Raw genomic sequence first — 11,095 nt, 5'->3', positions numbered from 1 at the left:
TTAGATTCTGTGGCCACACCCAGACGGGCTGATTCGGAGGTTAGAAGTAGAGCCCAGAAATCGATGTCGTAACAAGTCCTCCGGGGGACGCTGATGGCCACTCAGGTCTGAAGAACCCCTCCTCTGCTATAGGGACTACGACTTTTTGGATCCTCAGCTAGAAAAAACCAAAACAAAACAAAACAAAGACTAAAAATAAATAAAATAACTCGGAGAGATCTGCCCTAGGAAAAGAAGGCAACCTAAAGGAAGAAAGAGGAAGAGTGAGATAATTTGGTCCTCAGAGGGAATTAGGAAGTGCCCTCAGGGGGCCGAATTCCAGGGCTTACGTTTCTAGATAAATATTCCTTTAGGGTCTTCATAAAATGTCTCCTTAAAGCCTCCTTTTGACCTTCACCATCTTGCCCATAGTATAGTACTGTTATTATCTTAGGTGACATATCTGTGTGACTCATGTCAGGTGAGTTTGTTTGCTTTACAGAACTTGTCCCTGTAAACAATTTAAAACAACCGTTTTCGAACATCTAGCACTTGATTTTGAGTCATTCTTTGGCAAACAACAGCAACAACAAATAACAACAACAACAACAACAACAAAAAAAAACTCCAGAAAACAACAAACCGACTCCTTCAGAAACGGTTTTTAATTTGATGGAGCAATAGTTACTGCATTAATATCTGATGGGAAAATTGCAAATGTAAATAAATTAGGATAGACCACGTTACTATTCAGGAGACATTCTTTACATTCAAACAGTAACTTTATAATGTCAAAATAACCGGTAGGTATTAATCAGTATCTGGGCTATGTAAATATTTGCTTGTTTCCATAGTGATTGGCAAGCCCAGATACAGAAAAAAATCCACACATGTTATCACTTCCTAATAATATGATCATAAAAACACGACTCAGACCAGACTGAGAGGAGAATAAACACCATTAATTAAAAGATTTATAAAATAGAGGAGGAGGTGACAAATGAAGTATTGAGTGCAAAAATGCACAAAGGAGGGAAAATATACCTTTTTTTTTTTTTATTCTGCAGGAAACTTGAGCAACCCTTAATTATCTTCCAAAATGTTATTTGGAATTTTCCAAAAATAAAACATCTGACAACTGCTCAAAGCACACCGCACCCCCACCCACAAAACATACACTTTTAAAGTGGATATACAGCCATGGCTGTGAAGTGTGTTTGAAAAAAAGTGAGACTGTTGGCATTTCACTTGAAATCAACTGAGAAGTTCTTTACTAAAGAAGTGAGAAGCTTAAAGCTGTTTTCCCAAGCTTTAGGGGAGTACAGCATATTACGGAACAGGAGCATTTGGTCAAAGAGTAAATTAGTAGTGTGGTTCACACATTGCACGAAAAATCGACACAGGAACCACAGTTGTCTTAAATAATCAGTCCCGTTAACGGGCCTTTGGTTATGAAATTTCTTCACAAAGCAGTCACCAGTGCAAGGGCTGTTTTTAGAAACACTTTGTTCTTCTGATATCTGCTAGGATAATGCGGCACCTTTTTTTTCCCCCCTGAATGATTTCTAAAAATAAAAACAAACACAAAAAGCACAAACACACCCTCAAGTAGAAAGAGAAGAAATGAACATGCCACAGAAGGTTATTTCAACAGGTACTGAGTGAAACAGACACTGGGGGATGGGGCGATGCAGACACAGATCCTGAATGGAGAAAAGTCTAAATCGAAGACTATTCTGAACGATCATTTTCTGAGCACGTGGTAAGACCAAATTCAAAGCCTCATCCTAAAGAGAGAAATTGAAGGAATTACACAGCTATTGGAGACTATCTCATATATATATGCAAATATACAAGTTAATAAAATATTTAAATATCATTAAAACGAACTATATAAATTATAAAGGGACAACAAAGAATTCTTAAAAAAATACAATACCCAGATCACTGACAGATTTGACTCTGCCACCCAGTATACATTTTTAAACAGAAAACTTGATAAGCAAAGTTAACATAGCAGCAGATTAGAAGAAAATATATGTGAATCCTATAATAATAGACAAATATTTTGCATCCTTAATATATAAAGAATTATTATAAATTAATAAGGAAGAGGCAAGCAACAGGGGAAAAACAAAAAACAGACAAAATACCAGAAAAAGGTAAATCTAATAAATACTTGAAAGTATGATCACTACACTAGTATTGAGTGACTTTATAATTAGAAGAACAATTATACTATTTCCACCCATCAGATCGACAAAAATGTTGAAGATTAAAAACACCCAGTGTTGGGAGCGCCTGGGTGGTTCAGTCATTAAGAGTCTGCCTTCATCTCAGGGCGTGATCCCAGGGTCCTGGGATCGAGCCCCGCATCGGGCTCCCTGCTCCACTGGGAGGCTGCTTCTTCCTCTCCCACTCCCCCTGCTTGTGTTCCATCTCTCGCTGGCTCTCTCTCTCTGTCAAATAAATAAATAAAATTAAAAAAAAAAAAAAAAACGAAACCAAAAAACACCCAGTGTTGTCAGACATGGGTTCACTCATATAATGTGGTTACAAAGGGATAGTGTTTTTAAGGACATTTTTGCCTCACCTTTCATAGTTTGAAATGTGTTCAGCAATTCAACCGCTAGGAATCCATACGACAGAAAAATGACACACTTTTTTTTTTTTAAAGATTTTATTTATTTATTCGACAGAGATAGAGACAGCCAGCGAGAGAGGGAACACAAGCAGGGGGAGTGGGAGAGGAAGAAGCAGGCTCCCAGCAGAAGAGCCTGATGTGGGGCTCGATCCCGGATCACAGGGATCACGCCCTGAGCCGAAGGCAGACGCTTAACCGCTGTGCCACCCAGGCACCCCTGAAAAATGACACACTTGATCAGAGATTCATCACAAAGCTATTTTTGCAGTGGTATTTTGCAATGATGGAAAATTAGAAATAATCTCAATGCCCATCCGAAGTGAAATAAATGGTTAAAGAAATGACGCTGTATGTAAGAGATACACGCACCCCTCTGTTTATTGCAGCATTTTTTACAATAACCAAATGACGGAAGCAGCCCGACTGTGCACTGACAGAACGGATAAGGAAGATATGGTGTGTAGATACAATGGGATAGTACTCAGCTGTACAAAAGAATGAAATCTTGCCATTTGCAAAGACACGGATGGAGCTAGAGAGTTTTATGCTAAGCAAAGTAAGCCAGTCAGAGAAAGACAAATACCGTATGATTTCACGCATATGTGGAATTTGAGAAACAAAACAAATGAGCAAAGGGGGAAAAGAGAGAGAGAAAGAGAGAGAGACAATTCAAGAAACAGACTCTTAACTATAGAGAACTGATGGTTACCAGAGGGAAGGTGGGTGTGGGGTGATGGGGATTAAGAGTACACTTACCTTAATGAGCACCCGGTGATGCATGGACGTTTTGAATTACCCCCCATATTGTACACCCGAAACCAATATAACACTGTATGTTAACTATACTGGAATTAAAACAAAAAAACTTAATTTAAGAATAGTATGCTTTATGTAGAATACAGACTATTTAGATCCATTTTTAAAAGCTCCAAGATATATTAACATTAACTAAATAAAGAAAGCAAACTGATACAGGAATTATTCCTTGCAAGTGAGACTAATGAAATTTAAGGAATGGAGGGAGCCAATTAAAGGAGACTTTGATTTTTTACTTTATTTACTTTACCATAATATATATATATGTATATATATATATTTTAATTTAAACTATGGGGCACCTGGGTGGCTCAGTTGGTTAAGTGTCAGACTCTGGATTTTGGCTCAGGTCATGATCTCAGGGTTGTGAGATCAAGTCCCTCATTGGGCTCCACACTAGGCATGGAGCCTGCTCAAGATTCTCTCTCCCCTCATCCTCTGCCCCTCCCCCAAGCTTGTGTGCATGCTCTCTCTCTCTCTCTAAAAAAAAAAAATTGAACTATGATAGAACATACATAAAATTTACCATGTTAACCATTTGAAGTGCATAGTTTGGGGGCGTTAAGTACACAGCCACTAAGGTGCCACCAGCACCACCACCCACCTCAGAACCTTCTCATCTTCCCAAACTAAAACTCTGTATGCATTTAACAATGACTCCCCATTTCTCTTTCGCCACGGCCCCTGGAAACCACCATTCTACTTTCTGTGTGTATGAATGTGACTACTCGTAGTACTTGACAGAATTCAGGACATACTACCCCAAAATAAAGCCCCTTGGCATATTGAATATTTTAAGCTGAAGGAATTTGAGAAACAGCAGGTGCAGGAAGGATCCCTGACCTTCCCCTGGAGTAGGTTATAGACACTCATGTGAGATGTGCCTTCTCTGTACCTGGAGGAAAGGAGCATCCTGACCTCCAAGACAGAGGGACACCAAAAAGAGTCTGAACAAGCAGGCATTGGGGCTTCCCCAGTTCCCTCCGATGAGCTCCCACCTATCCCGTTGTCCTTTCACATTTTTCCACGACTCTCCATCCTCATCAAAGCTAGCCTAAAAAACATTCAGGTTTCACGGCTTCTTTGGGTCTTCATCTCCTTATGATGGCTCCTGTGTCACACAAAACTTATATTAAATAAATTGATATGCTTTTGTCTTGTCAATTTGTCTTTTGTTATCAGGCCCCCAGCTGGGAATTGGGAATATTAGAGGGAAAAATATTTTTCCTCTTCTACAAGGTCATGTAAAGAGATGCTATTTGTCCTTTTGTAAATGGCTTAGTTCACTGAGCGTAGCATCCTCAATGTTCCTCCATGGTTAACATGTGGCGAAATTGCCTTCCTTTTTAAGGCAGAATAATATTCCATTGTATGTATTCTGCAGTTATTTTTAATAATACACATGAAATATTTCTTTTTTTTAATTTTAATGTTTTTTTTATTATATTATGTTAGTCACCATACAGTACATCCCTGGTTTCTGATGCAAAGCACGATGCTTCATTAGTTGCGTATAACACCCAGTGCACCATGCAACCCGTGCCCTCCTCACTACCCATCACCGGTCTATCCCATTCCCCCACCCCCCTCCCCTCTGAAGCCCTCAGTTTGTTTCTGAGTCCATAGTCACATGAAATGTTTCTATCATATATAACAATTAAAGTTAAAATAAAACTTAAAACTGTGCCTCCAAGGGTACTTTAATGAAAATCCTTGCATCAAAATACTTTTGGCAACAATGACAAATTTCAAGGAAATTACATCTTGATTGTATATGTATTTCTATAGTCTGAAAACATATACTTACTTGTTTTCACTTAGCTGAGTTGGGAGAGAACTGTAAAATCTGGTAGAGTTTGAAAACTAAGAAATAAAAGAGAACAGAGAGAAAGAATCTTCTATTGAATGATTAGTTAGGTGCTGGGCACTGTTGTAAACACCTTGCATGTTTAAACTCACTTAATTGTCAATTACCTGTGCGGTAGATCTTATTATTGCCCCCAGTTTACCAGGGTCCTCTGACTTCCCCGGGTGCTACAGTTGTTAACAGTTGAGCACCAGCCTTCCAACTGTAGAGCCCTCACTCTTAGTTCTCAACACACCTGAGTATTCTATTTAGGAAGCTATCACATCTGTTTACGAGGCTTGGGAGGTAGAACTTCCAAAAGGTTTTGTGTTAATTTTATGCTTCCTATCAATTCAATTGCGGATACTAATCAGTGAAATGACCATCAGGGGAGACGTCCCTAGAAGGAACTATGACCAACCAGCCTGGAGGGAAAAACAGTAGAGACATGATCATGGTCAAAGTCAAGACCTTGATGATCACAGGCTTGTGAAATTTGTTTCGCTTTTTTTTTTTTTTTTAAGATTTACTTATTTATTTGAGAGAGAAAGTGAACATGCATGGGGGAGGGGCAGAGGGAGAGGGAGAGAGTCTTAAGCAGACTCCCCACTGAGTGCAGAGCCTGAGGCAAGGCTCAATCTCATGACCCTGAGATTACCACCCGAGCCAAAACCAAGAGTCTGTCACTTTACCAACTGAGCTATCCAGGCACCTCTATTTCTTCACTTTTTGAAATGTTTATGGATTGCTGGGGTGCCTGGGTGGCTCAGTCAGTTAAGAGTCCAACTCTTGATTTTAGCTCAGGTCCTGATCTCAGGGTCATGCGATTGAGCCCTGTGTTGGGCTCCACACTCAGTGCAGAGTTGCCTTGAGATTCTCTCTCCGTCTCCCTTTGCCCCTCCCTGTGCTTGCTCGCTCTCTCTTTCTCTCTCTGTCAAAATAAATAAATAAAATCTTTTAAAAAAATATTTGTGGATTGTAAAGCAAATGTATACTGAAGTAAAAACCTGCCTTCTCTTCCCAAAGATACACATTCCAGAAACATCTAGAGAAGACTGAATTAACAAGTAATTGACTCATTTGCTTCTAATTAATTTTTATGTCTTCTTCTTATAGATGTGGACTGTTTGGCAGGCCCCACATTTATAGTTTTAATAAATACATGTAACCAAACAATGAAGTTGTTCATGATCTGACCCTCTCTCCACAAAAACCTGAATGCTGCAAAACATGTGGGAAACTCTGTGAAGATGGGAAAAATCAGTCTGTAAATGGACTGAGAAACAATGACAAAAGAACCACTTCCCTGATTCTTTGCCATAGATTTCCATTTAATGCCCTCAGGGAGCTTACAGGCAAGCAGAAAAGACGGACATTACACAGACTAACACATAAATATATGTGATGGCAAGGACGATACGTTCTAGGAAAGTACAGTGCGCCGTGAGAGAAGATGAGAGGCATGGCTTGATTTAGGCTGGGGGTTCTGGAGAGGCAGAAAAGTCCGGAAAGTGGCATTTACACTCAGACTTGAAGGATGAGACGAAGAGGAGCAGGGTTGTAGATTTTGAGATTGGAAAGGGTTTGGTCCAGTAAAGAGTGGACAGGACAGTGGCACCGGATAGCCATGAATCAAGGTTTTGCGGGCCATCTTGGATTTGGATTGTGTTCTCTGGGCCCTGGGAAGTCAGTGATCTGAGTGAAGCACTGAGATTTAATTTGCAATTTAAAAGAACCCTAGAGGCCGCCAAATGGAGCAGTCATTAGAATGGGGTAAGAACAAAGGTAGGAAGAGGCCTCTCCAGGGGTTCCAAGGGATAGCCTGCCCTTTGGACTAAGGTTCAGGCAGCGAAGGTGAAGGTCGAGGCAGATCTAAGAGATATTTTTGAAGGGATAAGCACTCATGCCCTCTCTACTATGTCCCAATAATAAATCTCCACTTGTTAAAAAAAATCCCAGATGGTTTAAGTGGAATCCTGTTATTTACTACCAAAGGAATCTGGACTACTGATCAGTCCATGCCTGTTCAATTGTCTGAGGCTTAGAGCATGTGTTCCCACCACTTGGATGAAACTACCCCTTTCTAGATGGAAATTTTCCCAGTAAGGCCCAATTAACTTGCTCAGAATTGGTTACCCACTCTAAGTCCCCGTCCCACTGCATATGCACCTCTGTTTATTGCATGGTATCTGTTAGTCTGTCTACCCAGCCCCTTGCACCATGCCTGGCACATAGGTTTACTCAATAAATATCTAAGAATGCAAGGCTATAGGAAGAGAGGGGAGGGAATGGAGGGAAAGAAGGAGGAAAGCAGAAGACCGTTGCCTTTTCCCAGTCACTCCCTCTTTGGTCAGCAGCAAAGATGTTAGTGGGAAGCAGTGGGCAATGCCCTTTCATCTGGCTGGCTTCTTCTGCAGAAACCACGGTTTCATCGGGACCGGGCTGATCAGGGACTGGCCACCCTTGAGGTTCCTCTCCCCTGTTGGAAGCTCAGTTGCTTCTCAGACACGGAAGTGATGGACAGGAGTGCGTGCTCTCGCTCCTCCCCCAGACCATGTCCCTCCTTCCCTGGTCCCTGAGAAGTTGGTAGCTCCAACTGAAGCCCTGAGCTAATCTGGCAAGCTTGCTACTTTTCATGTACGACGCGCCCTCCGCTGGAGAAGGCTTGGCAACCTATTTGTCCCCAGGGCCTTGTATCAGAGGCGCTGGGTGGGCATGGAGTTCTCAGGGATCAGTCATTTAGCAAGCAAGCCCCACCCTGAGTGAGCCCAGAATCTTGACGCAGGTGGAGTGCTCACCCACTCCAGGGGGCTTCTGTAAGTTTAGAAAAAAATTAAGTTGGGATCTGCCTTCTAACAGATCTGCCGGCTGCATGAACAAAGGGACACTCCAAATACAACCACAGCTAGGCTCAGACTATGGTGGCAAAGAAGCCATTTCCAATCTGTGTAGACCACGAGCATCCAGCTGTTCGGATCATGGAGACCAAGTATCTGGACCACTGTATTCCTTTCCTTTTTGATCCATGTCCTATAGGCAGGTCACCGGATATTGTTTTTTCTTAAAAGTCAGAGGAAACGAGAATAGATGGCTGCCCCTGGAAGGGTCTGGAAGGAAGGGAATCGCTCCGTCCCATTTGGTGATAACTGTCAAGCTTAATACAATACATTTTATATTGTAAATATATCATTTATTTGCGCTTTCAAGGGGTTCCCTAAGGACTGTTTCCTCTCTGCTCTGCCATCCTTCATAGTTAAAGGTCAGACATATCCAGGGACCAAAGACCCACACTCAAATATGTTACAGGTAAAGTCACGTTTTTAAGCCAATGCTAACTCCGTAGGTCTAGCTTTAAGTTTATAAGTCCCAATTTCTCTTGCTATGAAGAGCAGAACGAAATGCCGATGAGTCAGTGTTGCTTAAGTCCAGAACTGGACCCAGCTGAAAGTTTTCAAAACAAAAACAAAACAAAACAAAAAAAACTTTAAATAAATTCTTCCTAGAATCAAAGAATTTATTTTTCTTTTCCTAAAATAATTAGAACAAAATTGGGAGGTGGTGTTCGGGCGAGAAAATTTGACATAAAAAAAAAATTCACATCGTTTGGTAGTTTTAAGGCTGGAAAAGAAAAATAGACACAATTCTCTCTCTCTCTAGGAATTCGCTCTCCAAAACAAAAAATGTTGATACAGGCTCACAACAAAAAGGCACATAGACAACTGCACAAACATTAAAAAAATAATTAAACAAGAGACCCAAATATTGATAGAAGCGCTTCCTCAGACTTGTACAATTTGTTTTCGCTGCACATTTATTTTTCTCACTTTTCTTTTATATCAAAGAGGCATGTGGCTGAGAAAGTCCAGAGAAGAACAGATCAAAGGCTGGCTGGAGAGAGCCGGGGGCCCGGGCCTGGGCAAGGACCACTGCAGCTCCTTCCTGGAGAGGGGCTGCAGAGCCCACGGTGAGAAGGGGCCTTGCCGGGGAAGAACTGAGTTCTACACCTGCCCCGCCCCCAATTTTCTAACACTTGAGTCTTGGTGCCTTGAATCTGGGACGTGGGAGTGATAATTACCCACTCCGGTTATTTCACACTGATGTTGGAGGACAAAGGAAAGCAGCAGGTGAGAACACACTTTCAACAACCATGTGAAGATACCTATGGGAGGCTTACCTTTAGAGCCTTCTGGAAGGCTCATTCTTCAGGCACTAGCTATTTTATGCAGACAAAATCCTAGAATCTAGGATTCTAGCATTGTTTCATGCTGTTCACTATAAGCCTAAACGCATCCAGAAAGAAAAGAGCCTTGTTGTGTTAAAAAAAAAAAAAAAATAGGGCTGTAAAAATTGCTGCTGAAATCTTGCTCAGCAAAGAAGATATTTATTCAAAGTAATGACTCACTGAAGAGAAAGGAAGAAGGAGCCTGGAGGAGAGAGAAGATTAGTTGGCAGTGACTATAACCCTCCCAGGCTCTCTCCCGAAATTTCTTCCTAAGAGATATTGTAATAGGAAGGCTAAGTCACCAAGAATGTAAAGGGGAGGGATGGTCCAGGGGTCTGGAAGAGTTTGAAAAATCTCCTAAAGGGAGAATATTGCCCCAGGGCTCACGGAGGGTGGAGGAGGGAAGTAATCCCTTTCTTGGTGAAAAAGGAAGCAGAAAGCTGGTTCTTGGGGGAAAAGTTAGATACTAAGGGAGAGAGTAGAGTGACAATAGCAGGAGTTTTGGGGTGCAGGGACTACTGTTTACCTCTTCCCTTTGCTTCCCATTACCTATGTGACCCCAGGTAACTAGGTCAACTTCTGGCACTTCTGGGAATTGGGGGGCAGTCATAGAACATCTCTCAGAGGGCTGCGGTGAGGGATACAGGAGAGATCATTTGCAATGTTCCTCCCACATTGCAGGCACTCAAATGGGTTGGTTTGTGGTTTTTTTTTTTTTTTTTCAGGAAAGGTCCACAGAATCAGAAATTGGTATGCGTGCATGAATTTTTATTGATAACCATTGATGACATATAGCCTCTTATTTAAAATGCGCTTAAGTATTTTAAAAGTAGTTTAATCAAACTTATACCAAAGTATAATTATACTTACAAGTATAATTGCTAAGTAGGAGTCAGTGTAGGGAACCAGTCAATTAAAAGTACTGTATCTGGCAACACGAATTCATCTCTGTCATCAGAAGTCCTGGGGAGAGAGTTGACTTTTTAGTCATTGAGTAGACTTTACGCCAACATGATATTGCTACCAGTGAGGAATCTGAGAAGTCTGGAAATGCTGAAGTCACTTGCACAGATGAAGCAACTGCAAAAAAGAAGGAAAAAAAAAAAAGATGGGGGTTGGAGGGAATGTTGACAACATTTTAAATCAAAATGGAAGGCTCTCAGGTCCTGCTCCCAACTTCACATCCTCTATGACAGTTTGGGCTTTGATCTTTGTACATCTTACTTCTGACTCCAGGTTTAAATCACTGAAGGAAGCACCTGGCTTTGATTTTAGCTGCTTCATTAAAAAGATTATAACCTAAATGTTGGCCTAAGTTTGCCCACAAAGCCAGAAATGTGAACATGGTCTCGGATCCCTGCAGTGTCTCCTTGGGGAGCCCTGACAGACTGACCAGTCGAATGACCTCACAACACTTTGTTCGGCAATATTAGGTGGGCACCTGCTGGATGCTGTGGACCACTCCCAGCCCTGAAGGTGGGTCTCCAAAGGCAGACAGGAAAGCTTAAAACAAGTTTCATATGTGTGACCGTTTGTGAATATCTTCAAAATAGATCTACTTCAAACAAATTTACACACACACACACAC

The sequence above is a fragment of the Ursus americanus genome, chromosome 19 (genome assembly GCF_024610735.1).
Source record: "Ursus americanus isolate L20-20 chromosome 19, mUrsAme1.1.p, whole genome shotgun sequence".
NCBI classification, from domain to species: Eukaryota; Metazoa; Chordata; class Mammalia; order Carnivora; family Ursidae; genus Ursus; species Ursus americanus.
The sequence above is the reverse complement of the archived record's forward strand: the minus strand, read 5'-3'. Positions refer to the sequence as shown.